We start from the raw sequence: 27,264 nt of genomic DNA on the forward strand, positions 1-27,264 counted from the left end.
CCCTTGCCCAATGGCCATGCCCAGGGGACTTCTGTCCCCTGGGCATGGTCATTGGGCATAGTGGCATGTAGGGGGGCACAAATCAGGCCCCCCTATGCCAAAAAAAATTATTAAAAAAAAATAAAAAAATACTTACCTGAATGTCCCTGGGGTGGGTCCCTCCAGCCTTGGGTGTCCTCCTGGGGTGGGCAAGGGTGGCAGGGGGGGTCCCTGGGGGCAGGGGAGGGCACTCTGGGCTCATTTTGAGCCCACTTGTCCCTTAACGCCATGCCTGACCCAGGCGTTAAAAAGCGGCGCAAATGCGCCGTTTTTAGCCACGCCCACTCCCGGGCGTCTCTTTTGCCCGGGAGTATAAATACCACGTAAAGGCCTGGGAGTCATTTTTTAGACGGGAACGCCTCCCTTGCATATCATTAACGCAAGGAAGGGGTTCACGCTAAAAAATGACGCACATTCCGGGAACTTTGGCGCTATTCGCCTCTAACGCCATAGTATAAATATGGCGTTAGTTGGCGTTAGTTTAGCGTCGAATTTGCGTCGAAAAAAACGACGCAAATTCGGCGCAAACGGAGTATAAATACGGCCCCCCGTATTTATACTTTTTTTTAGCGCCGCATTTGCGCCGCTTTTTGACGCAAAACGGCGCAAACCTACAAAATACAATGGCATTTTGCACGTTTGCGCCGTTTTTGCGTCAAAAACCGACGCAAATGCGGCACAAAAAAAGTATAAATACGGGCCATTATTTTCTAAAACCTAGGCTTTTATGACATGATTATGCATTGTAAGTGTTGTAGTTTTGGTGGAAATTTACTTTGAAGTCACACACGAAGCGCTGCGGCTAAAGGCCCGTATTTATACTTTTTTTAGCGCCGCATTTGCGCCGCTTTTTGACGCAAAACGGCGCAAACCTACAAAATACAATGGCATTTTGCACGTTTGCGCCGTTTTTGCGTAAAAAAACGACGCAAATGCGGCGCAAAAAAAGTATAAATACGGGCCAAAGTTTCTTCTCTGCGTTGCGTGAAAGGGGCGGTGCCATCAGTGCCATATCCAATGCGCGATGGGATTGTTGACTATGTAGTATCTAGCACACGTTTTTCTACTGCCTTGCAGTACAAAAAAGCTGTGCTCAAACATACTTTACAACTTTTCAAACTTGGAATGTGTGCTGTACAGAAAAGTTGAAAAAAAATAATTTTCCCCATTTTTAGGCCTGCATCGATTAGGCATAGATATTTGGCACAGCTTTGTGTCAAAATCAATGGGTAGTTTTAGGACACTGTCCAAGCACCACCCATGGAACACCCCACTGAACAAATAGTAGCACAAAGCAGCAGAAAGTGCAACTTCGCATTACTTTGTCTTATCCTAACGCAAAACAAGCTTTACACTAAGAATTAAATCCAAAATCCAAAATCAACACTTTGTAGCAGTTTGTGTCATTTGCATCACCTATGGTGGCAAGATTCTTGGGGGCAGATTTAAAAGCCCCTAGCACCTCCTTGCGCCACATTAGCATAATGTTTTTGACGCTAATGTGGCTAAACAAGGCCAAATTCGCAGAGCCAAATTTACAAAGTGGATCAATGCATGCATTGCGGCACTTTGTAACTTTGAATGCCCGTGCCAGGCATAATTTATGCAACGGGACGTTTTCCCGTTAGGGGGGAGTGAAAAGATGGTGCAAAGAAATCAAAGGGATTTCTTTGCATAATTTTTTCAGCTCCTCTAACACCTACTCAGAGCAGGCGTTTAAAGGAGGCTCCAATTGGTTTCAGTGGGCCTCTTGGTGCTTTCCAGGATTAGCATCAGAATTTTTGCAAAGTGTCAAACTAGCATCAAAAATTCTGACACAAGTTCCCTAACTACCCCATGGTGCGCCATATAATAAATACAGCGCACACATCGTGGCCTTAGGGAGGCGCTAAGGGGCACAAGAAAAGTGGCGCTGCACTAAGTGGAGCACCACTTTTCATAAATCTGCCCCTTGGTATGTTCATCTAGCTAGAATAAACACACCTGCTTGAAGTAAATTGTGGCTTAAAAGGTGCAGACTTCAAATGAAGGGATCGAGTGATGTGGCCATCCTGACTTGCTTTTCTAATCCTTTTTTAGACTGCTACTATAAGTAGCATAAAAGAAAGACTTTTAACATTTTTTATGTACACCCCTAATAAATTTGAGGCAAATTTACAAAGAATTCTTGCAACGCTGTGAAAACAAAAACAGCAATCAAAAGGGAGAGGCCAGAACAGCTTCATACCCAATACAATATAGCACTGGTTTTCTCTCTGCCTGAGCCAACACACACACCCTTTCACCATAGCGCACTTATTCATGCATGATGACGAGCATAGGTTTTGTACATGAAGGGTACCCTTCCAGTACAAATTGTATGCTTTGACATAATTTAACACTTTTATACCAGATGCAAAGCTAAACAAGCATTGGCATAGCGAATTGGCCTGGCCTTTCACATAGCTGCTGTACTCTTGTTCTTATTTTCTGTTTATTAGGTTTGAAAATGCTTTATTGCAGAAAGAAAATAGCATGAAATCACAAAACAATAGGAGCATTTAAAAACACCTACGAAAAACAGAAAGATATTCAAAACATTTGCGAAACATAACACAGAGAAATAGTTTACATGGTATATATATGGTTCTGTAAGAAATTCCTGCAAACAAAATAGCACTTTACTGACATTTCTGAAAGAAAAAGGACATACGAGGGTGAGAAGGAAGACAGAAAGAGAAAAAAGAAGAGAAAAAAGACAGGGGTCCTCATTAAGGCATGTTAAGGTAAGTATAAACAAGAGATTCATAATACAAAATGCAGAATACAGAAAGTAGACTAGTACAACTATGAGTCATGGAGGTTCAAACATAGTTGTAGCAGGATAAATAACAGGTTGTAGAAATAAGGATTTGAACAGTTGCTAAAACAAATAGGCCCTCATTCCAACCCTGGCGGTCATGGACCGCCAGGGTGGAGGGACACGGAAGCACTGCCAACAGGCTGGCGGTGCTTCAATGCCCATTCTGACCGCGGATGTAAAGCTGAGGTCAGAAAAGGGGATCCGGCGGTTTCTGTGGTTCTAAAAATTCTGGACCCATGTAATTTACTTTGCCACAGCAGTACGATTTTAGTATCAAAAGACCGATAATGACTAGTACACTAAGCACGAGCATTTTCGCTCAATTCCAGCAGCGTTTTCACCTCGAAATCGCCATTTTCGTCCTGCACTCGTGGCTCCCATTTTATACACGGCAGCCATTTTTAAAAGTTGCCCTCACATAGGCTTATAATACAGTCAGATTTGATTCCAAGGACACGTACACCTTGATTGACTTTTCTCTGACCTGGGCAAGCTGGAACCATTGCCTCAGGCCAAACCTGTTTGGTCAGTCCCTCTCCCAGTGGCCGAATCAGATAGCATCAAGGCACACCATGCCATAAAACCCTTATAATCGCTCACACACCCTGCCTAATCTTGCTCACACCTGCACCTGCTCTTTTCTTCTTCTTACTTTACGAGGGGGAGGTGCCCGTTTTTATTGGGGGTCCACACTTATCTGATGTAAAATACTAGGCCTTGCCGGGTAATTTATTATGGGTTGGATGACATGAAATATGAGGTTTCATCATGACACTGTTTTTTCCTTTGTAGTGAAAACATGTGAATGACCAACCAAAATGTCAAGAATGTTTGCCTGAAGCTTAAAAAACTGTATATAAGGAAACCTGACTTTGCATTTAAACACAGTCTCCTGAGAACATACAAACCGTGCTGTTGTACTTCTAGGACGCTTGTTACTTGGTTGCAGCCAATAAATTCGATCTTTGACTTCACCTAGAAGACTCTGAGTTTCTGTGGTCTGAATCAGGAAAGTACCCGAGGTCTTTGGGTGTACCCTGGCACCACTGGGTTACCGGATGAGTACCGGTTCTGAAAAACCCAGTACCTCATTTTCCGCCGGAATACCCCTGGCTGGGCTGAATCTCCATGCCATGGAGATTCCGACCCCCTTCCCGCCATCCTGTTTCTGGCATTTTTTACCGCCAGGAACAGGATGGCGGGAACGGGTGTCGTGGGGCCCCTGGGGGCCCCTGCACTGCCACTGGCATGGGCAGTGCAGGGTCCCCCTAACAGGGCCCAGAGAGATTTTCACTGTCTGCATTGCAGACAGTGAAAATCGCGACGGGTGCAACTGCACCCGTCGCACCCCTGCAACTCCGCTGGCTCCATTCGGAGCCGGCTTCATTATTGCAGGGCCTTTCCCACTGGGCCGGCGGGCGCTCCTTTGGCGGGCGCCCGCCGGCCCAGCGGGAAAGCCAGAATGGCCTCCGCGGTCTTTTGACCGCGGAGCGGCCAAATGGCGGTGACCGCATGGCGGGCGGCTACTGCCGCCCTCCGCGGTCAGAATGACCGCCATAGTATTCTGTTCAAACCGTAGTCTTTGACGCTATGGACATTACGCTTAAAGGTAATCATACTGGGCGTCGGGGTGTCTCGTAACATTGCACAAGTGGCTTAGGTTTCAGTAGCTCACAATGATTTGCTCTCTTTTTGTCACATATGCTAGGCTGAACACAAAGGACGTGCCTGGGTGAAGAGAACTGCCTCAGCAGATCGTGAAACAGAATGGGGGGAGAGCAGCCAAACTGTACTCAAAAGTAAGGATGGACATTTGGGCAAGCAAGAGGACCTCCCCCATTTCCTGCAAAACCAGACTGCCAGGTGCCCAGTGATTAGATTAAGAGAGGGGTGGAAAGGGGTGTGTTCAGGGAAACTTAGCCACACCAGTGGGTGGGTTCAGCCAGACCTAACCTTTGAGACTGAATTTTTGCCATCTTGGATTTTGGTAGAATGTTTCTCCCCGTGATTGATTTTTGCCACACTTCCCAGGAATTGGTAATTCAAGAGGGTGGTGGCCTGCACGTTATTGGATAGAGGGGCCCCCTGCTTTCCAGCCCCAGGAGCAAGGATAAAACTGGCAGAGCTGCACCCCTCCTCAAATCCCTACAAGGAACAAGTCAAAGAAGAAGGATTGCCCTGCTGGACCCTGACCAGCACTTGGACACTGCACTCTGAAGGACTGCACCAGCTGCAGACTTGGGCTTCAGACTTTGCCTGTATGCAACTGCTTCAAAAGGGACTTCCTGTTTGCTACAGGTAGGAAATAGCTGACCAGAGTCACCTGCATCAAACCCTGAAGAAACTGACCAGCTGACCAGTTGTCATTTTTGGATTTGAGCAGGTGCATTCTGGGAGTTGGGGTCCTAACCCTCAAAGAGCAACTCAGAGCTTCTGGAACCTTGGGTTGAGTTGTGGGCTCCTAAAGGACCTTCAATGACCTTCTGGAATAAGATCGAGAAGCTCCATAATTGGACCGACCCAACGTCATGAGTCAAGATTGCTTATGTCGACTGCGATTCAGTCTGACTTGCAGGTTCGTCCCACTGAAAAGCTCCTGAGCTCCAGACTTCTAGGATTTCACCAGGGTCTCACGGAAAGCCAATTTGGAGAACTCAACTCAAAAATGGGTTGCTGTTGAGGGTCGACCGACTTAAAAGTGAAAAAGCTCCAAAAAAGTTTCTACGTCCGAACGTAAAAAGTTGACAGAGGCTTCCCGCACGGTGTATCCAAAGAGTTCTCCAGGGAGATCAGCTTCAATTTTAAGTTCATCCAGGACGAAGATTCGAGTCACAAATGATCAGCTAAGTCCAAACTTGGGGGCAAATTTATACTCTGTCTGCGCCGAATGTGCGTCAAAAATGTTGCCGCACAATCGGCGCAAACCGTGCACCATATTTAAACTTCGACGCCCTAGCCCGCGAACGCCAAAATTCTGCCGTGTGCATCATTTTCTGGATGCGGGAAACCGCCTTGTGTTAATGACATGCAGGGTAGACGTTCCCATCCAAAGAATAACTTAAACTCCCGTGCGCCTTATTTATGCTACCACGCAAAAATCACGCATGGCCGGGAGGTGGAGGCAGAAAATGACGCGCAGTCCGATATGCGTAAAAAAATAACACCTGGGTCAGGGCAGGCGTTAAAATAGGGCAAACACACCTGTACATAATGAAAACACACAGAAGCAGCAGCCGAGCTCCAAAAGGAAGACATGGAGGTGCTTTTCATCCAGCATGCATGCAGACGCAGAGCACAGGACCAACAACAGCAGCTTCCACAACACCAGCAGGGACCCCAGAGGCAATGCAGAAGGCAGGAGAGGATATTCCGCACCAGGACAACCCTTCTGGGACTCCGCCAACAAGACATCATTCAGAGGTACAGGCTCAACTGGCAAGCCATTTAGCAGCTGCTGCGCAACATTGAGCCACAGTTGCCACCCAGTTTGCAGACACCCCACACCATTCCACCAGAAACCAAGCTGCTAACTGTACTGCACATGTTGGCAAGTGGTTCCTTTCAAACCACTGGTGCCCTGGTTGCTGGGATCTCACAGCCATCATTCTCCACCTTTCTACCCAAGGTACTGGATGCTATCATCTCCCTCACACCCCGCCACATAAGCTTCGCCAACACACAGGCAAAGCAGCAGGAGACAAAACAGGTGTTTTACCTAATTTATGGCTTCCCACACGTCCTTTGTGCCATTGCCTGCACACATGTACGCATTGTGCCACCTGCTGCAACCGAACATCTATACCGCAACAGGAAGCACACACACTCCATCAATGTGTAGGCCATTGTCGATCACCGGGGTTTGATCACCAACATCGTGGCAAAGTATCCTGGGAGTATACATGATTCATTCATCTTCCGTCACTGCACCATCAATCAACACTTCCAGGATGGATGATATGGAAATGGCCTATTTGTTGGTAAGTACAGAAACCCAGTTATATACACACAGCACAGCAACCCTCTAGGACACACAACACATACACCACGACATCGACACACGGACAGGAAGACAATGAGGTAGTGACACCGCTAGGCATGTTTGATATCCTCACCCAACGGGATACACACCTAGGGACAAATGACAGTTCCAGATAACAGCAGATGCCATTCCAGAGCCACAAGGGGACACTTTAAAACAACACAATGACAAAGACATGGCCCCAACTGGCAGTACAATTTGGAAGATTAATCTTTCATTATTACATAAATAACACTCAATCAAACACCCTTCCAAACAATATGTACTGTGTAAGGGTGGTGTAATGTTTGTTCTGCAGGTCAAACACCATGACACACATAGCATGATGATGAATCCAATTAAGGTCACATGCAATCATTGAGGCTGTACCAATATCTCACATCACTCCTGCTCTCACATTGCCCACTACCAATAAGCAAGTGGACTGTGCGCAGAACACATCTTGATGGGACAATATTGAAAGTGCACGTTCCTACACATACGCATTGCGACAAATTAACACACACAAAACAGATTTACAGGCATACGGACCTTCTGAAACTCTAAATGACAACCTCACAAGCAAGTTAGCCAGCTGAACTAGAACATGTTCAGTAGTATAGGTACACGTTACAACCTGAGTCAACTTGGCAAGGGCAGAGAAATAGGTCTGCAGTGAACTTGTCACACATGTGAAATTAGTGCATAGTCAATTGTTAACATGTCAGTGCTCCCAACGTTCAGAGATGCGTTTGCCAAATTTAACGGTCTCACTGATTGTTAAATAAATCTATTGCATATGTGAAATTGGATGGGGTGTCCAGGGTATATAGATGCAACCGTGTTACCACCACTGTGGAATTGATTCTGTGGATGGAAGTATCATGTCACCCCCAGTCAAGACACAGGGACACCTATTTCACATGACACAATGCAAGGGAGTACACACTGTACTGCAACGCTACAAAATTACTGCTGACATCCGGTCAACAGCCAAACACCCGTTCAGATAAGGAAACAACCTAATGCTGATGGTACATCCTAGAAGCCTAGGATCCCACACAAGAACACAAACACCTATGAGTCACAGACAACATGGCACTGCCATGCAAATGATATTTATGGTGCAAGGTACATCAACATGTTCTCACTCATTTTCTCTTTCAGCTGATCAGGGGTAAGGAATCCAGCCATGGATCATGACCCCATTTGCAAACCCAAGCACAGCATCAGACCGTGCCTATAATGAGGCACATAGGAGGACACGCACTATAGTCGAGACGACCTTTGGCATCCTGAAGTCAAGATTTAGGTGCCTCAACATCACCGTAGGCAGCCTCCTATACTCACCTGAAATGGTGTGCAAAATCATTTTGACCTGTGCCATCCTGCACAACATATGTGTAAGAAGGAACATTCCCCTATATGAACCCGACCCACAAATGCCTGAAGAGGAGAAAGAGGAGGATGCTGTCCATCAACATGAGGGGGACCATCCAAACACAGCTGCAGGATTGCATCAGAGACAACATATTGTCCAAAATTTATTTTGACTCTACTCATTCATCACCACTGTCTTGCCATATGTCAATAAACACCTATACTATACACTATATCATGGTCTGGATAATCATTTTTGCATAACATTATCTCTAACTATCAGAATCAGAGTGTAGCCTCATGGAGCATTGTTGAAATACAGATTAGGACACAGAAAATTCCAAATCTAATGTGATGCGTATGAATGTACAGCCACATTCACACACACTGTAAATGACATATATCCTGTACATTTCACATTTGAAGGACAATAGCAGAGGACCACACCTATTTCACACATACATGTTGGCAATATGGTTCATCGCAGCATATGGCACACAACTAAGACACCATGAGTCAATAAGGGTAAAAAATACCTCATACATGAGGCAGTGGATGTGCTATTGCATTGGTAACAGGAATGTATGACCCGACCCTTGACAGCAGTAAGTCTTACATCACCTATCTTTGCAAGGACTGTGACAAGGTTTCCATATAAGCAGCAAATTGATAGCACAAGTGTCCCAGGTATGACTAGCATTGCTCATATGACATCCCCTGCACATGGCAGCCCATGTCCTAAGTCCAGCCACACCCATGTTCCCTGCCTCAGCCCACCCTTCTTCAGAGGTCCCTGGAATGGGAATATGTGTCCCCAGATAATCCCTTCTCTACATACACCCAGACTCACAATGTTAAGTGTGCTTCCCTCTTTAGTATGGTATGCCATAGTCATTATACTTCTGTCTGCATGAATGTCAGGTTAAATAATGCACTGGCTTGTAGTCTGTAGGACCTGTAATCACCTGTACATTGCTTCCCATGTGAAAGGTACTATTGGCCCTTTGAACTTGAATCTCACCTACAGGACTTGTGAGAGACTAATGCTGCACACACCTGTGAGCACCTCCATGGAGACACGCCATTTGAACATGCACTGCCCTTGCAGCTGCCTGGAACAGCATAGAAGCTGCAATTTTATCTATAACACTGTTATGCATTGCTGTCAAAATCAGCTGTGTAACGCAGCCCATGGGTTAATGTGTTACATTCCAACACACAGGAGAAACACAGTTTTCCGTTTCTACAGTGTTGTTCCACCTTTGACCAGTCTCAGTCTGACCACTGTGTATTTACCTTGTTAAATGTTTGGATCCTGATTGACCCTTCATTCTGTTAGCCTGACTGGTTCCTGTCTTTGCGTTACCATAAAGGTTCCCTATGCCTACATTTGTATCATAGTTGCTTTCCCAACTCTCACATTCGTCCTGGGGTATTGTGTCAGGTGGGTCTACAATGCATACTCAAATACAATGTATAGCATAATCAGTTTATTTATCGTACCATGGGGGGGAACTTGTCTCCAAATAGTCGAATCATGGCCTATCCCTCGTCTTGGTTTCATGTATGCATGAGTGACAAATAGTGACAGTGTACCATGGCTGTATGCATGGATTGGGTATGGTGCCTCCAGCACAACAAACAACTTCAGATAATGTGCATGAAATGTCTACACATGTTAGGACCCTGACAGTCTACACGCTGATTCACATTGCTCCCAACATATTGATAGGCCTTGTGTGTTGAATAGCTGTGAGATTAATCAGCACAGAGACACTGATGTTCCCAGATGCAGCGGGAGTTTTAGAGGCCAACCTGTGTACAAATGTTGTGAGGACACTTGTCGGTATAAGAATCCTGAGACTAACTTTGTCAGCACACCAAGGTTGCCCTGTTGACAGTCTCATAACACATCTGCAGTGACAGGGCTGGACCATCCCCATGTGTGTTCTCAATTCCTCATTGGCTTTCCTTCTATTGATCTGCGAAGGATACTTTGTAGATACAGGAAATGGCTCCACAGACTCATGACTAGACCTGCACGTAACTGTGACAACATAGACCCCAATAATTATACAGGCTAAACATTGGCCAACACACATGAACCAGACACCTCTGTGCATTTTACCACGGGAAATATGTGAACATGTGCTGCTTGGTCTGCTGGTCCTCCACTGCCACAGGAGAGACATGGCTCAGTTATATGACTCCAACTGTGGCATAACATTACAATTGTGTATTATATTTTGGACTCGGTGTCACAAACACGGTACCCACATAGTATTATCCCATGCCTGACTCATGGTGGGTAAACAAACAAGTGCCTAGGAAGTAGTATCCAACATTCCAGGACATGTGATGGCTAAGTTTTGGAACATTGCCATGAACAACTGTCTGCTATCTATCCTGTGCATGCTTTGTCATTGGTGGTGTTTATGTTCCAAAAAACCTAGGAAGTGCACACAGCAGGTGTTGCTATGTATATTACTAACACATGTCCTCTCTCATTTCCACACTGACTTACATCTGAGGGTTGGACACATTGACTCCACATGCATACAAGCAGATTTGCAAAAATGCATCTTGTGATGGTCACACAGTGGAACAACAACAATAGTAGTAGCCAAATCACACACATTGACCCATAGGCATTGAGTTACTGTATTGAGTTGGGTCGCCTTGCTATCCTCTTGACTCAAAACATGCCCAAACTGGGTAATACATAATTGTATCCCACACATTTGGCCATCTATTGCGTCAGTGAAGAGTGCAAATCCAGTACAACAAGTAGGGGATCATGGTCCGCAGTAGTATGATCTGTCACATGTGCCCATACACCGTAATGCCCAATGTGGGTGCAATCAGCCTATCCCTGTATTGTCATAACTGTGATGTACCATTACAAATAAGAAATGACCCAAACCCAGTTAAAGACAGAAATGTTGACGCATACGCGTAAAAAAAAGATGCACACGAATCAAAAAATGATGCATATGCGTCGAAATATGACGCACATTGCCATGAAACATCCATTGGCCGTGAGCGGTAATTCCCACACTGTACTCCTGGAAATTGATTAAGTATGAAACATATTTCACAATATGAATGCAGGGTTATTTCTAAGAATGTGTGTCAAACATAAATGACGCACAGACTGTAAGCATCATAATATTTTGAGGCATACAAATAAAAATGTACCACATTTGAGACAGGAAGTGATGTAATAGGATATCCGGTTTACAGAATTGGTACAGTGGGTGTACTTTCACTTTCACTTTGCAGTCTGTGATATTTCCTGACTGTGTGGCTGTGTTTTGACTTGTCTCTCTGTGCATTTTGTGATTTTGTCTCCAGTTTGGTCTTTAAATTGTCTATTTGTGTTTCATAACTGTTTGTGGTATCCTGTCTTAGTGTTTTTTTGGCCATTTGCGGTGTCAACATTTATCTTTGTTGTGTTTGGAGTCTGTTGTGGGTAGTGGTAGTTTGGGTATAGTTGGGCTGTGTTCTTAGTTGTTTTGCATTTCCCTGTCCTACTTTCCCTCTATTCTCCTCTGTTACCCTTTATTCCCTTTTTTTTGTGCAAGAATGTTGGGTAGGTCTCGTCTTGGCAGGATGGGAGAGGAGGAGCTGGATGTTTTTTTTTGGCTGGTGTGCCACTTCCTACCCTTAATGGTAAAGGCAGGTGGTCGTGTGATCCAAGGCTATCACACAGAGGCAAGGAGGCTTCGGCGGGCAAAGGTGTTGTACCAGCTCCAGAGAATCTACAGCACACCGCGCAATGACCACCAGCTGAAGCACCGCTGGGCTGACCTTGTTGCCAGGGAGCAAGACCTGCTGGACCACCTGGGGATTGTGATTGGTGGCCCTGTTGGTGAGTACAAATCAGAGTAATGTGCACGTTTAAATGCTCTGTAGTGACAGTAGCTGATTTGTTCATATGCTGCCGGCAATGTTTTTGAACATATGGAATGCTAGTTAAATATCCAGGGCCATATTTCTACTTTGTTAGCACCGTAATTGCAACCTGTTTTGAAGCAAGAGCGGGGCAAACTTACAAAATACAATTGTATTTTGTAAGTTTGCGCCACCTTTGTGTCAAAAAGCAGCACAAATGCGGTGCAAAATTTGTATAAATATGGGCCACAGTTGCCTGTGAGGTATACAATATTTCCTACACATTACCGTCATTTGTTGACGCAACAGCTAGATTTACTTTCAAAACACAACAGGAGCCTGTAAGTTAGTGCTGCCTTCACGTCAATTGATGATGCCAATGTGGCTCTAACATATGTTTCATGTGTGGTCTGTGAGTGTATCAGGAAACATATATTGGAAATCCAGATTTTTTCAAGAAATAATGTGTCCCTCAATTGTTTTCGGATACATGTCTGAACTGGATTCTGACACATACGTAACAAGTTATAGCTTACCTCAGGTAACATCTTAGACTGATATTTTGAGTTTGTAGTGCCACATTTAATTTTGGGATGGATGGCAAAAGGTATGCACACAGGTTCATATCTCTATGGTTGGTGTAACTTACCATAGCTGTGGCACATCAAATGAAGAAAATGATCAAAATTGTGGGCTAACAACTGTCCCTGGCCGTCTGTACATTGTACCTGTGTGTCTTAAATTGGTCTTAGTCACTGTAGGAAAGTACCATCTTGCCTGGCATGTTACCCCCATTTTTCACTGTATATATGTTGTTTTAGTTGTATGTGTCACTGGGACCCTGGTAACCCAGGGCCCCAGTGCTCATAAGTGTGCCTGAATGTGTTACCTGTGTAGTGACTAACTGTCTCACTGAGGCTCTGCTAATCAGAACCTCAGTGGTTATGCTCTCTCATTTCTTTCCAAATTGTCACTAACAGGCTAGTGACCATTTTTACCAATTTACATTGGCTTACTGGAACACCCTTATAATTCCCTAGTATATGGTACTGAGGTACCCAGGGTATTGGGGTTCCAGGAGATCCCTATGGGCTGCAGCATTTCTTTTGCCACCCATAGGGAGCTCTGACAATTCTTACACAGGCCTGCCACTGCAGCCTGAGTGAAATAACGTCCACGTTATTTCACAGCCATTTTACACTGCACTTAAGTAACTTATAAGTCACCTATATGTCTAACCTTTACCTGGTAAAGGTTAGGTGCAAAGTTACTTAGTGTGAGGGCACCCTGGCACTAGCCAAGGTGCCCCCACATTGTTCAGAGCCAATTCCCTGAACTTTGTGAGTGCGGGGACACCATTACACGCGTGCACTACATATAGGTCACTACCTATATGTAGCTTCACAATGGTAACTCCGAATATGGCCATGTAACATGTCTATGATCATGGAATTGCCCCCTCTATGCCATCCTGGCATAGTTGGCACAATCCCATGATCCCAGTGGTCTGTAGCACAGACCCTGGTACTGCCAAACTGCCCTTCCTGGGGTTTCACTGCAGCTGCTGCTGCTGCCAACCCCTCAGACAGGCATCTGCCCTCCTGGGGTCCAGCCAGGCCTGGCCCAGGATGGCAGAACAAAGAACTTCCTCTGAGAGAGGGTGTGACACCCTCTCCCTTTGGAAAATGGTGTGAAGGCAGGGGAGGAGTAGCCTCCCCCAGCCTCTGGAAATGCTTTCTTGGGCACAGATGTGCCCAATTCTGCATAAGCCAGTCTACACCGGTTCAGGGACCCCTTAGCCCCTGCTCTGGCGCGAAACTGGACAAAGGAAAGGGGAGTGACCACTCCCCTGACCTTCACCTCCCCTGGGAGGTGTCCAGAGCTCCTCCAGTGTGCTCCAGACCTCTGCCATCTTGGAAACAGAGGTGCTGCTGGCACACTGGACTGCTCTGAGTGGCCAGTGCCACCAGGTGACGTCAGAGACTCCTTGTGATAGGCTCCTTCAGGTGTTGCTAGCCTATCCTCTCTCCTAGGTAGCCAAACCCTCTTTTCTGGCTATTTAGGGTCTCTGTCTCTGGGGAAACTTCAGATAACGAATGCAAGAGCTCATCCGAGTTCCTCTGCATCTCTATCTTCCCCTTCTGATAAGGAATCGACTGCTGACCGCGCTGGAAGCCTGCAAACCTGCAACATAGTAGCAAAGACGACTACTGCAACTCTGTAACGCTGATCCTGCCGCCTTCTCGACTGTTTTCCTGCCTGTGCATGCTGTGGGGGTAGTCTGCCTCCTCTCTGCACCAGAAGCTCCGAAGAAATCTCCCGTGGGTCGACGGAATCTTCCCCCTGCAACCGCAGGCACCAAAAAGCTGCACTACCGGTCCCTTGGGTCTCCTCTCAGCACGACGAGCGAGGTCCCTCGAATCCAGCGACTCTGTCCAAGTGACCCCCACAGCCAGTGACTCTTCAGTCCAAGTTTGGTGGAGGTAAGTCCTTGCCTCACCTCGCTGGGCTGTATTGCTGGGAACCGCGACTTTGCAGCTACTCCAGCTCCTGTGCACTTCCGGTGGAAATCCTTTGTGCACAGCCAAGCCTGGGTCCACGGCACTCTAACCTGCATTGCACGACTTTCTAAGTTGGTCTCCGGCGACGTGGGACTCCTTTGTGCAACTTCGGCGAGCACCGTTTCACACATCCTCGTAGTGCCTGTTTCTGGCACTTTTACGGGTGCTACCGGCTTCAGTGAGGGCTTTTTGTCTTGCTCGACGTCCCCTCTCTCTTCAGGTCCAATTTGCGACCTCCTGGTCCCTCCTGGGCCCCAGCAGCGTCCAAAAACACCAAACGCACGATATGCAGCTAGCAAGGCTTGTTGGCATTCATTCGGCGGGAAAACACTTCTGCACAACTCTCCATGGCGAGAGGGATCCGTCCACCAAAGGGGAAGTCTCTAGCCCTTTTCGTTCCTGCAGAAACCTCAGCTTCTTCTGTCCAGTGGAAGCTTCTTTGCACCCACAGCTGGCATTTCCTGGGCATCTGCCCATCTCCGACTTGCTTGTGACTTTTGGACTTGGTCCCCTTGTTCCACAGGTACCCTAGATTTGAAATCCACAGTTGTTGCATTGCTGGTTTGTGTCTTTCCTGCATTGTTCCTCTAACACTACTACTTTATCCTTAGGGGAACTTTAGTGCACTTTGCACTCACTTTTCAGGGTCTTGGGGAGGGTTATTTTTCTAACTCTCACTATTTTCTAATAGTCCCAGCGACCCTCTACAAGGTCACATAGGTTTGGGGTCCATTCGTGGTTTGCATTCCACTTTTGGAGTATGTGGTTTGTGTTGCCCCTATCCCTATGTTTCCCCATTGCATCCTATTGTAACTATACATTGTTTGCACTGTTTTCTAAGACTATACTGCATATTTTTGCTATTGTGTATATATATCTTGTGTATATTTCCTATCCTCTCACTGAGGGTACACTCTAAGATACTTTGGCATATTGTCATAAAAATAAAGTACCTTTATTTTTAGAATAACTGTGTATTGTGTTTTCTTATGATATTGTGCATATGACACTAAGTGGTACTGTAGTAGCTTCACACGTCTCCTAGTTCAGCCTAAGCTGCTCTGCTAAGCTACCATTATCTATCAGCCTAAGCTGCTAGACACCCTATACACTAATAAGGGATAACTGGGCCTGGTGCAAGGTGCAAGTACCCCTTGGTACTCACTACAAGCCAGTCCAGCCTCCTACATTGGTTGTGCAGTGGTGGGATAAGTGCTTGAGACTACTTACCACTCTTGTCATTGTACTTTTCATAAGAGAAAAATATACAAAACAAGGTCAGTGTATATACACATAGCCAAAAAGTTTTGCATTTCCTCTTTTCACTCTTTTCTAAGTGCTGAAAAGTACTTCTAAACTTTCAAAAAGTTCTTAAAAGTTTAAAAAGTTTTTTTCTGTCTTTCCAAAAAGTTCTGAAAACTTTTTTCTCTTTTTCTATCACTTTAACTCTCTCTAAAAATGTCTGGCACAGGCCAAAATGTTGATCTGTCCAAACTTGCATATGACAACCTTAGCTGGAAAAGAGCAAGGAGTCTCTGTATAGAGAGAGGTTTGAGTGTAGGGAAGAATCCTTCCTTGGAACTGTTACTTAACATGCTTAGAGAACAGGATAAGGCCATAGGTGCCTCATCTGTTGAAAAAGTACCTAATAGTTCTCAATCTGATTCAGGGACTCCCCCAGGAAAAGATTCAGGAAAGAAACTTCCTAGCCTGCCCATTACTAGACAATCTAGCATAGATGGTAATGATGATGAGCCACACCATATAAATAGTGTTGTCTCACATCATAGCAAAAGCATTTATTCTCACCATACTGGTAGTAATGTTTCTGTAAACCAAGCTGTTAGGGTGGCTTCTGTAAGGGACAGGTCTCCTTCTGTTCATTCCCATCATAGCTCTGTTTCTAGAAATGTCCCTCCCACCAACCCTGATGACAGAATGTTAGAGAGGGAACTCAATAAGTTGAGGGTGGAACAAACCAGACTGAAGCTTAAAAAGCAACAGCTGGATTTGGATAGACAGTCTTTTGAATTAGAGAAGGAAAGACAGAAGTTGGGTTTAGATACCCATGGTGGCAGCAGCAGTATTCCCCATAGTCATCCTGCAAAAGAGCATGATTCCAGGAATCTGCACAAGATAGTTCCCCCTTATAAGGAGGGGGATGACATTAACAAGTGGTTTGCTGCACTTGAGAGGGCCTGTGTTGTACAGGATGTCCCTCAAAGGCAGTGGGATGCTATCCTATGGCTATCATTTAGTGGAAAAGGTAGGGATAGGCTCCTTACTGTGAAAGAAAATGATGCTAATAATTTCCAAGTTCTTAAGAATGCACTCCTGGATGGTTATGGCTTAACCACTGAACAGTACAGGATAAAGTTCAGAGAGACCAAAAGGAGTCTTCACAAGACTGGGTTGATTTCATTGACCATTCAGTGAAGGCCTTGGAGGGGTGGTTACATGGCAGTAAAGTTACTGATTATGACAGCCTGTATAACTTAATCCTGAGAGAGCATATTCTTAATAATTGTGTGTCTGATTTGTTGCACCAGTACTTGGTGGACTCTGATCTGACCTCTCCCCAAGAATTGGGAAAGAAGGCAGACAAATGGGTCAGAACAAGGGTGAACAGAAAAGTTCATACAGGGGGTGACAAAGATGGCAACAAAAAGAAGGATGGTAAGTCTTCTGACAAGGGTGGGGACAAATCTAAAAATGAGTCTTCATCAGGCCCACAAAAACACTCTGGTGGGGGTGGTGGGCCCAAATCCTCTTTTAATCAGAACAAGGAAAAGAAACCATGGTGCTATTTATGTAAAATAAAAGGCCATTGGACAACAGATCCCAGTTGTCCAAAGAAAGGCACCACTGCTCCTACCACTACAACCCCTACTGCTACACCTAGTGTCCCTACTAATAGCAGTGGTGGTGGGAGCAAACCTACTAATAGCCAATCCAAGGGAGTAGCTGGGCTCACTTTTGGTAACTTAGTTGGGGTTGGTCTGATTAGGGAGACCACAGAGGCTACTTTAGTCTCTGAAGGGGCTATTGATTTAGCCACTTTGGTTGCTTGCCCCCATAACTTGGAGAAGTACAAGCAACTAACCCTAATAAATGGTGTTGAGGTCCAGGCCTACAGGGACACAGGTGCCAGTGTCACAATGGTGATTGAGAAACTGGTGCACCCTGAACAACACATACTTGGACACCAGTACCAAGTAACCGATGCTCACAACATAACACAAAGCCACCCCATGGCTGTTGTAAATCTCAACTGGGGGGGGGGGTAACTGGTCCAAAGAAAGTTGTGGTAGCTTCAGATTTACCTGTAGACTGTCTATTAGGGAATGATTTGGAGACATCAGCTTGGTCAGATGTGGAGTTGGAGGCCCATGCAGCAATGCTGGGCATCCCAGGGCATATTTTTGCTTTGACAAGGGCTCAGGCCGAAAAGCAAAAAGGACAGGGAAGCTTGGATCCTGGAACAATGGACCAAGTGCTCCCTAAAGCTAGGGCTAGTAGAAGCAAACCACTTCCTACTATCCCTCCCTCTACAGTGGATTCAACTTCTGAGGAAGAAGAATTCCCTCCCTGTGCAGAACCTACACCAGAGGAGCTGGAAGCAGACACTGCTGAGCTTTTGGGTGAAGGGGGGCCTGCCAGAGAGGAGCTGAGTGTGGCACAGCAAACCTGTCCCACATTAGAGGGTCTCAGACAGCAAGCTGTCAAACAGGCTAATGGGGATGTCAGTGACTCTCACAGAGTTTACTGGGAGGACAACCTCTTGTACACTGAGCATAGGGATCCTAAACCTGGAGCTGCCAGGAGATTAGTGATTCCTCAGGAGTACAGAAAGTTCCTCCTAACACTGGCACATGACATTCCCTTAGCTGGGCACCTAGGACAAATGACAACTTGGGACAGGCTTGTTCCCCTGTTTCATTGGCCTAGGATGTCTGAGGACACAAAGGAATTTTGTAAGTCCTGTGAAACCTGTCAAGCCAGTGGCAAGACAGGTGGCACCCCAAAGGCACCCCTTATCCCACTGCCTGTGGTTAGGGTTCCCTTTGAAAGGGTAGGGGTTGACATAGTTGGCCCCCTTGACCCTCCTACTGCTTCAGGCAATAGGTTTATCTTGGTGGTAGTGGACCATGCCACAAGATATCCTGAAGCAATTCCTTTAAGGACCACTACAGCTCCTGCAGTGGCAAAGGCCCTCCTGGGAATATTTTCCAGGGTGGGCTTCCCAAAGGAAGTAGTATCAGACAGAGGAAGCAATTTCATGTCTGCATACTTAAAGGCCATGTGGAAGGAGTGTGGTGTAACTTACAAGTTCACAACACCCTATCATCCACAAACAAATGGACTGGTGGAGAGATTTAATAAAACTCTCAAAGGCATGATTATGGGTCTCCCTGAAAAACTCCGCAGGAGATGGGATATCCTTCTACCATGCCTCCTTTTTGCCTACAGGGAGGTACCCCAGAAAGGAGTGGGCTTCAGCCCCTTTGAACTTCTTTTTGGACACCCTGTTAGGGGTCCACTCACACTTGTAAAGGAGGGTTGGGAACAACCTTTAAAAGCTCCTAAGCAGGATATTGTGGATTATGTACTTGGCCTCAGATCAAGGATGGCTGAGTACATGAAAAAGGCCAGTAAAAACCTTCAGGCCAGCCAAGAGCTCCAGAAGCAATGGCATGATCAGAAGGCTGTTTTGGTTCAGTACCAACCAGGGCAGAAAGTGTGGGTCTTGGAGCCTGTGGCCCCAAGAGCACTCCAAGATAAATGGAGTGGACCCCACACAATTGTTGACAAGAAGGGTGAAGTCACCTACTTGGTTGACTTAGGCACTGCCAGGAGTCCCCTTAGGGTGCTCCATGTCAACCGCCTGAAACCCTACTATGACAGGGCTGATCTCACCCTGCTCATGGCAACTGATGAGGGACAGGAAGAAGACAGTGATCCTCTACCTGATCTCTTCTCTTCCACAGAACAAGATGCTCTTGTGGAAGGTGTAGTTTTGGCTGATTGTCTTACTGCTGAGCAGAAAGATAATTGCATAAATCTCCTAGATCAATTCTCTGAACTCTTCTCTACTGTGCCAGGTACCACTTCTTGGTGTGAGCACACTATAGATACTGGAGACAGTTTACCTGTCAAAAGTAAAATCTATAGGCAGCCTGACCATGTCAGGGACTGCATAAAGCAAGAAGTTCAGAAAATGTTGGAACTAGGAGTGGTTGAGCACTCTGACAGTCCATGGGCTTCTCCTGTGGTACTGGTACCAAAACCCAATTATAAAGATGGAAAGAAGGAAATGCGGTTTTGTGTAGACTATAGAGGTCTCAACTTGGTAACCAAAACTGATGCTCACCCTATACCCAGGGCAGATGAGCTTATAGATACACTGGCATCTGCCAAGTATCTAAGCACTTTTGATTTGACTGCAGGGTATTGGCAGATCAAATTATCAGAAGATGCTAAACCTAAGACTGTATTTTCTACCATTGGAGGACATTACCAGTTTACTGTAATGCCTTTTGGTTTGAAAAATGCACCTGCCACTTTTCAGAGGTTGGTGAACACAGTCCTGCAAGGGCTGGAAGCTTTCAGTGCAGAATATTTGGACGATATAGCTGTCTTTAGCTCCAGCTGGGATGATCACCTGGTCCACCTATGGAAAGTTTTGGAGGCCCTGCAAAAGGCAGGCCTCACTATCAAGGCTTCAAAGTGCCAGATAGGGCAGGGTAAGGTGGTTTATCTGGGACACCTTGTTGGTGGGGAACAGATTGCACCACTTCAGGGGAAAATCCAAACAATTATTGATTGGGTTCCCCCTACCACTCAGACTCGGGTGAGAGCCTTCCTAGGCCTCACTGGGTATTACAGGAGGTTCATTAAGAACTATGGCTCCATTGCAGCCCCTCTTAATGACCTCACATCCAAGAAAATGCCTAAAAAGGTATTATGGACAGCAAACTGTCAGAAAGCTTTTGAGGAGCTGAAGCAGGCCATGTGCTCTGCACCTGTCCTGAAAAGCCCTTGTTACTCTAAAAAATTCTATGTCCAAACTGATGCATCTGAATTAGGAGTAGGGGCAGTCCTATCACAACTTAATTCTGAGGGCCAGGATCAACCTGTTGCTTTTATTAGTAGGAGGTTGACCCCTAGAGAAAAGCGTTGGTCTGCCATTGAGAGGGAGGCCTTTGCTGTGGTCTGGGCTCTGAAGAAGATGAGGCCATACCTGTTTGGCACTCACTTCATTGTTCAGACAGACCACAAACCTCTACTTTGGCTAAAACAAATGAAAGGTGAAAATCCTAAATTGTTGAGGTGGTCCATATCCCTACAGGGAATGGACTATACAGTGGAACATAGACCTGGGAGTAGCCACTCCAATGCAGATGGACTCTCCAGATATTTCCACTTAGACAATGAAGACTCATCAGGTCATGGCTAGTCTTATTGTCCTTCGTTTGGGGGGGGTTGTGTAGGAAAGTACCATCTTGCCTGGCATGTTACCCCCATTTTTCACTGTATATATGTTGTTTTAGTTGTATGTGTCACTGGGACCCTGGTAACCCAGGGCCCCAGTGCTCATAAGTGTGCCTGAATGTGTTACCTGTGTAGTGACTAACTGTCTCACTGAGGCTCTGCTAATCAGAACCTCAGTGGTTATGCTCTCTCATTTCTTTCCAAATTGTCACTAACAGGCTAGTGACCATTTTTACCAATTTACATTGGCTTACTGGAACACCCTTATAATTCCCTAGTATATGGTACTGAGGTACCCAGGGTATTGGGGTTCCAGGAGATCCCTATGGGCTGCAGCATTTCTTTTGCCACCCATAGGGAGCTCTGACAATTCTTACACAGGCCTGCCACTGCAGCCTGAGTGAAATAACGTCCACGTTATTTCACAGCCATTTTACACTGCACTTAAGTAACTTATAAGTCACCTATATGTCTAACCTTTACCTGGTAAAGGTTAGGTGCAAAGTTACTTAGTGTGAGGGCACCCTGGCACTAGCCAAGGTGCCCCCACATTGTTCAGAGCCAATTCCCTGAACTTTGTGAGTGCGGGGACACCATTACACGCGTGCACTACATATAGGTCACTACCTATATGTAGCTTCACAATGGTAACTCCGAATATGGCCATGTAACATGTCTATGATCATGGAATTGCCCCCTCTATGCCATCCTGGCATAGTTGGCACAATCCCATGATCCCAGTGGTCTGTAGCACAGACCCTGGTACTGCCAAACTGCCCTTCCTGGGGTTTCACTGCAGCTGCTGCTGCTGCCAACCCCTCAGACAGGCATCTGCCCTCCTGGGGTCCAGCCAGGCCTGGCCCAGGATGGCAGAACAAAGAACTTCCTCTGAGAGAGGGTGTGACACCCTCTCCCTTTGGAAAATGGTGTGAAGGCAGGGGAGGAGTAGCCTCCCCCAGCCTCTGGAAATGCTTTCTTGGGCACAGATGTGCCCAATTCTGCATAAGCCAGTCTACACCGGTTCAGGGACCCCTTAGCCCCTGCTCTGGCACGAAACTGGACAAAGGAAAGGGGAGTGACCACTCCCCTGACCTGCACCTCCCCTGGGAGGTGTCCAGAGCTCCTCCAGTGTGCTCCAGACCTCTGCCATCTTGGAAACAGAGGTGCTGCTGGCACACTGGACTGCTCTGAGTGGCCAGTGCCACCAGGTGACGTCAGAGACTCCTTGTGATAGGCTCCTTCAGGTGTTGCTAGCCTATCCTCTCTCCTAGGAAGCCAAACCCTCTTTTCTGGCTATTTAGGGTCTCTGTCTCTGGGGAAACTTCAGATAACGAATGCAAGAGCTCATCCGAGTTCCTCTGCATCTCTCTCTTCACCTTCTGATAAGGAATCGACTGCTGACCGCGCTGGAAGCCTGCAAACCTGCAAGATAGTAGCAAAGACGACTACTGCAACTCTGTAACGCTGATCCTGCCGCCTTCTCAACTGTTTTCCTGCCTGTGCATGCTGTGGGGGTAGTCTGCCTCCTCTCTGCACCAGAAGCTCCGAAGAAATCTCCCGTGGGTCGACGGAATCTTCCCCCTGCAACCGCAGGCACCAAAAAGCTGCACTACCGGTCCCTTGGGTCTCCTCTCAGCACAACGAGCGAGGTCCCTCGAATCCAGCGACTCTGTCCAAGTGACCCCCACAGTCCAGTGACTCTTCATTCCAAGTTTGGTGGAGGTAAGTCCTTGCCTCACCTCGCTGGGCTACATTGCTGGGAACCACGACTTTGCAGCTACTCCGGCCCCTGTGCACTTCCGGCAGAAATCCTTTGTGCACAGCCAAGCCTGGGTCCACGGCACTCTAACCTGCATTGCACGACTTTCTAAGTTGGTCTCCGGCGACGTGGGACTCCTTTGTGCAACTTCGGCGAGCACCATTTCACGCATCCTTGTAGTGCCTGTTTCTGGCACTTCTCCGGGTGCTACCTGCTTTAGTGAGGGCTCTTTGTCTTGCTCGACGTCCCCTCTCTCTTCAGGTCCAATTTGCGACCTCCTGGTCCCTCCTGGGCCCAAGCAGCGTCCAAAAACACCAAACGCACAATTTACAGCTAGCAAGGCTTGTTGGCATTCTTTCGGCGGGAAAAGACTTCTGCACGACTCTCCAAGGCGAGAGGGATCTGTCCACCAAAGCGGAAGTCTCTAGCCCTTTTCGTTCCTGCAGAAACCTCAGCTTCTTCTGTCCAGTCAAAGCTTCTTTGCACCCACAGCCGGCATTTCCTGGGCATCTGCCCATCTCCGACTTGCTTGTGACTTTTGGACTTGGTCCCCTTGTTCCACAGGTACCCTAGATTTGAAATCCACAGTTGATGCATTGCTGGTTTGTGTCTTTCCTGCATTGTTCCTCTAACACTACTACTTTATCCTTAGGGGAACTTTAGTGCACTTTGCACTCACTTTTCAGGGTCTTGGGGAGGGTTATTTTTCTAACTCTCACTATTTTCTAATAGTCCCAGCGACCCTCTACAAGGTCACATAGGTTTGGGGTCCATTCGTGGTTTGCATTCCACTTTTGGAGTATGTGGTTTGTGTTGCCCCTATCCCTATGTTTCCCCATTGCATCCTATTGTAACTATACATTGTTTGCACTGTTTTCTATGACTATACTGCATATTTTTGCTATTGTGTATATATATCTTGTGTATATTTCCTATCCTCTCACTGAGGGTACACTCTAAGATACTTTGGCATATTGTCATAAAAATAAAGTACCTTTATTTTTAGTATAACTGTGTATTGTGTTTTCTTATGATATTGTGCATATGACACTAGGTGGTACTGTAGTAGCTTCACACGTCTCCTAGTTCAGCCTAAGCTGCTCTGCTAAGCTACCATTATCTATCAGCCTAAGCTGCTAGACACCCTATACACTAATAAGGGATAACTGGGCCTGGTGCAAGGTGCAAGTACCCCTTGGTACTCACTACAAGCCAGTCCAGCCTCCTACAGTCACAATGTCTGGGTGACTGGTATTGCAGTCCTCACGGAAAGTGGCTTTGCATGTCTCTCATGGATACACATGATGAGAGGAATACACTCCATGAATTTGTCTGCTAACTAATGAAGGAGCATATTTGCCACCACATGATAGTTCGGGCCACTGCATGTGTGCAGATATGTGTGTCTCACTCACTGGAGTCCCCGGGGCTGTACATGTTTGCAGTGGTATGTAAGTTCAGTATCATCATGTCTGAGAGGCTTGACTTTCTGAGTTAATATTACACATAGTATTTGTTTTTGGAAGTGTTGTACAGTGAGATTGAGCACATTTCTCCCTTCCATGCCTTACAGGTGGACCTGCACCCTACACTATCGGAGAGGTGGCTCGATTTGCGGACCCAGACATCTCCAGTAAATGTTGATATTTCTGTTCTGTGTTGTGTTTGCTGAAAATGTGTGATTGACTCCTGTGTGTTGGACACATAGCAAGGTGTGATGCGGTGATCAATGATCTGTTTTGTTCCTTGAGTGGAGTATAATTTTTTCCCCATCTTTGAGTTGGCCAATCCTTATCGTATTGTCATAATTTGGGATTGCAGGTCAGTCCTGTAGGCACGGCAATGTGAATAGGGATGAGTTATGTGGATAAAACTTGAAATCAGAAAATGTACCAGTGGACCATGTTAGTGATTTAGTCAGCCAGTCAGACCCTGATTCTCCCAGAATATGGATGCCAAAGTCTTACCCAAAGACTTCAGCTTCCCTATTCACTAATGAACATGTTTGACTGTATGTTTAACTTCCTAGCAGCATGGAGCTTCACATGTTGTGCTACGAGTATGAGGCACTTGAGTACAAAGGCCTAGGTGTGCATGCAGCTCATGGCCAGAGGTGTGCTTGCATCTATCTGTTTGTTGTAAGTAATGGGTTACTGGTAGGAAATGATGTTCACAATGGTCTGCATTTCTAAAGATAAGTGTTGATGGGATTGTCCAAGGTTTGGGTGTATCCTAGTTGGACTTCCTCCTTACCTGTGGTGTGCTGGCCAAACCCATGTACAGCTTTCCAAAGCTTTCTGGGTGTCCTTGTTGTTAGAAATTATTAGTTGCTTGTCCACCCCCCCCCCCCCCCCCCATCAGGCACAGGCGTAGGGTTGTGAATAGTGTACCTAGGACTGATGATCCAAGTTTAGTACACAGACATGTAAATCTGTAAATCACTTGTCCAAACCTAGGATACCCACTCATGATTAGCACCTGCATTCTATACTGGCAATTCCATTTACAACTCGCAGATCTTGTGGCCCTAGATTGTCATCGAGAACATAGCAATTTGTTGGCCTGTCAGTGGTGGAGGTTTTGCAGCATGATTTTTACCTGACAAGTGGCTGAACAATGATGCCAAAGTCATCTTTTAGGGTTTTGATGTGCTGTTTGATGATAGGACATGTGTAAGCTGGCTTGGCATGTACTTCCTCATAGACCCTGCAGCTTTTAACCAGATGCAACGGAACGTGGACAGTGTGTTGCGTAAAATGACCAGACTGCAGCAGGAGGTGGCACAAGTGAATCGTAGGATGCGTGCCATCAAAAAGACCCTGCGGAGAGCCAACTTGTAGGCTTATACTCAGCCATGATTCCCTCCCCTCCCTTCTCTTTCCTGGCTATTTAAATTAGTGGGTTTAGGGGGCTTAGTGTTAGGTTAGTATAGGCTGTTAGTTTAGTTAGTAGTAGTGAGTGGGGGTGGGGGTTTCATACTTTTTACAAATGTTTTTTATTATGTGTGTGGGTGGGTGGGTGTGTGATGGTGTTGGGGTTTTGGTGTTTAAAAAAAATAGATAATAAAAAAAATATATATATATATATATATTTGCTTAATATAAGATAGTATGTGTTTAGGTTAGTATATGTTGTCCTCCATGTGTCCCGTCTTATAAGGGGGCTGAAGAGTTGATGTTTAGATCGTTTCGTTAAATGTAATAAGTAACTTTAGCTTAGGTTTGTTAGGGACGGTTATGGGTAATGTGTAGTTAGAGTAGTTTAGGTTAGGTAAGGTGTTTCCCCTGGTTTTAGCTTCTGTTTTTACTGTTTAATAAATATCTAGGTAACCCTTTACAGTATGTGTCAAATGCTTGTAGATCAGGGCCTTGCTATGAGTGAACAGTGTCTCTTTTGTATTAGCTTTTGTGTCCAATGCTGCAACCATATCCCAACTGAGTTGTTACATTGGCATTTACACCAAAGCTACTTAGCTAAGATTCTGCCATTCTTTGCGCCTACCACTCACGGTTACTATGGATCCCAAAGCGTGGTTATTTTGTGATGTATGTTTTCAATGTCACATACTTTGCTAATAGATTTGGTATTGGGGACACTCTGTTAAGTCTGCCTGTTGCCTGATGTCCAAGCGAATCCTTATAAGGTGAGTGGTAGTATGTTCTCATGTAGTATGGTATACATAACTCACACCTATGATTTGTTACAATGTTCAGCCCGTTGGCTTATTTCTATGGAAACTCATACACATCCATTCATGCTGTATGGTGTGTGTTAGCTACAAATTGGGGCAAATGTCACATACGTAAGTTTTGACTTTCAGTAAAAATTGAAGGCACTATTTTCTGGCTTAGACATCCCTTGAGGAAGCGTTATTCTGTCCAACACAGCATTATGGTGTATAGTTTATATTTTCCTCTGAAATACCCCTCAGGGAGGGCAGATGATGGTACAATCCAGACAACTGTGCATAGTTATCATCCAAGATTCGTTCAGGTCAGGTGTATTGACAATCAATAATTATTGACCTGAGGTAAACATCACTGATGGCCATCACGGGTGATGTGTCACATTACACAGAGAAAAAGTTGTTGTGTAAATGCTACTTAGTGCTGTAGTGCTATATGTACATTGCCCATGATTGTGAGTCCATTTATGTGACAACTTCCATTGTGATCCTACACAAGTACAAAAGGGCATGTCATTGGACATGCTGGGGTGAAGTGTCAGACAGTGCAGAGGGACAGGATTTGCCAATGAGGTAGTGAGAGACAGGGCAGGG

This window comes from Pleurodeles waltl, chromosome 3_2 (assembly GCF_031143425.1).
Source record: "Pleurodeles waltl isolate 20211129_DDA chromosome 3_2, aPleWal1.hap1.20221129, whole genome shotgun sequence".
In the NCBI taxonomy this organism is placed as follows: domain Eukaryota; kingdom Metazoa; phylum Chordata; class Amphibia; order Caudata; family Salamandridae; genus Pleurodeles; species Pleurodeles waltl.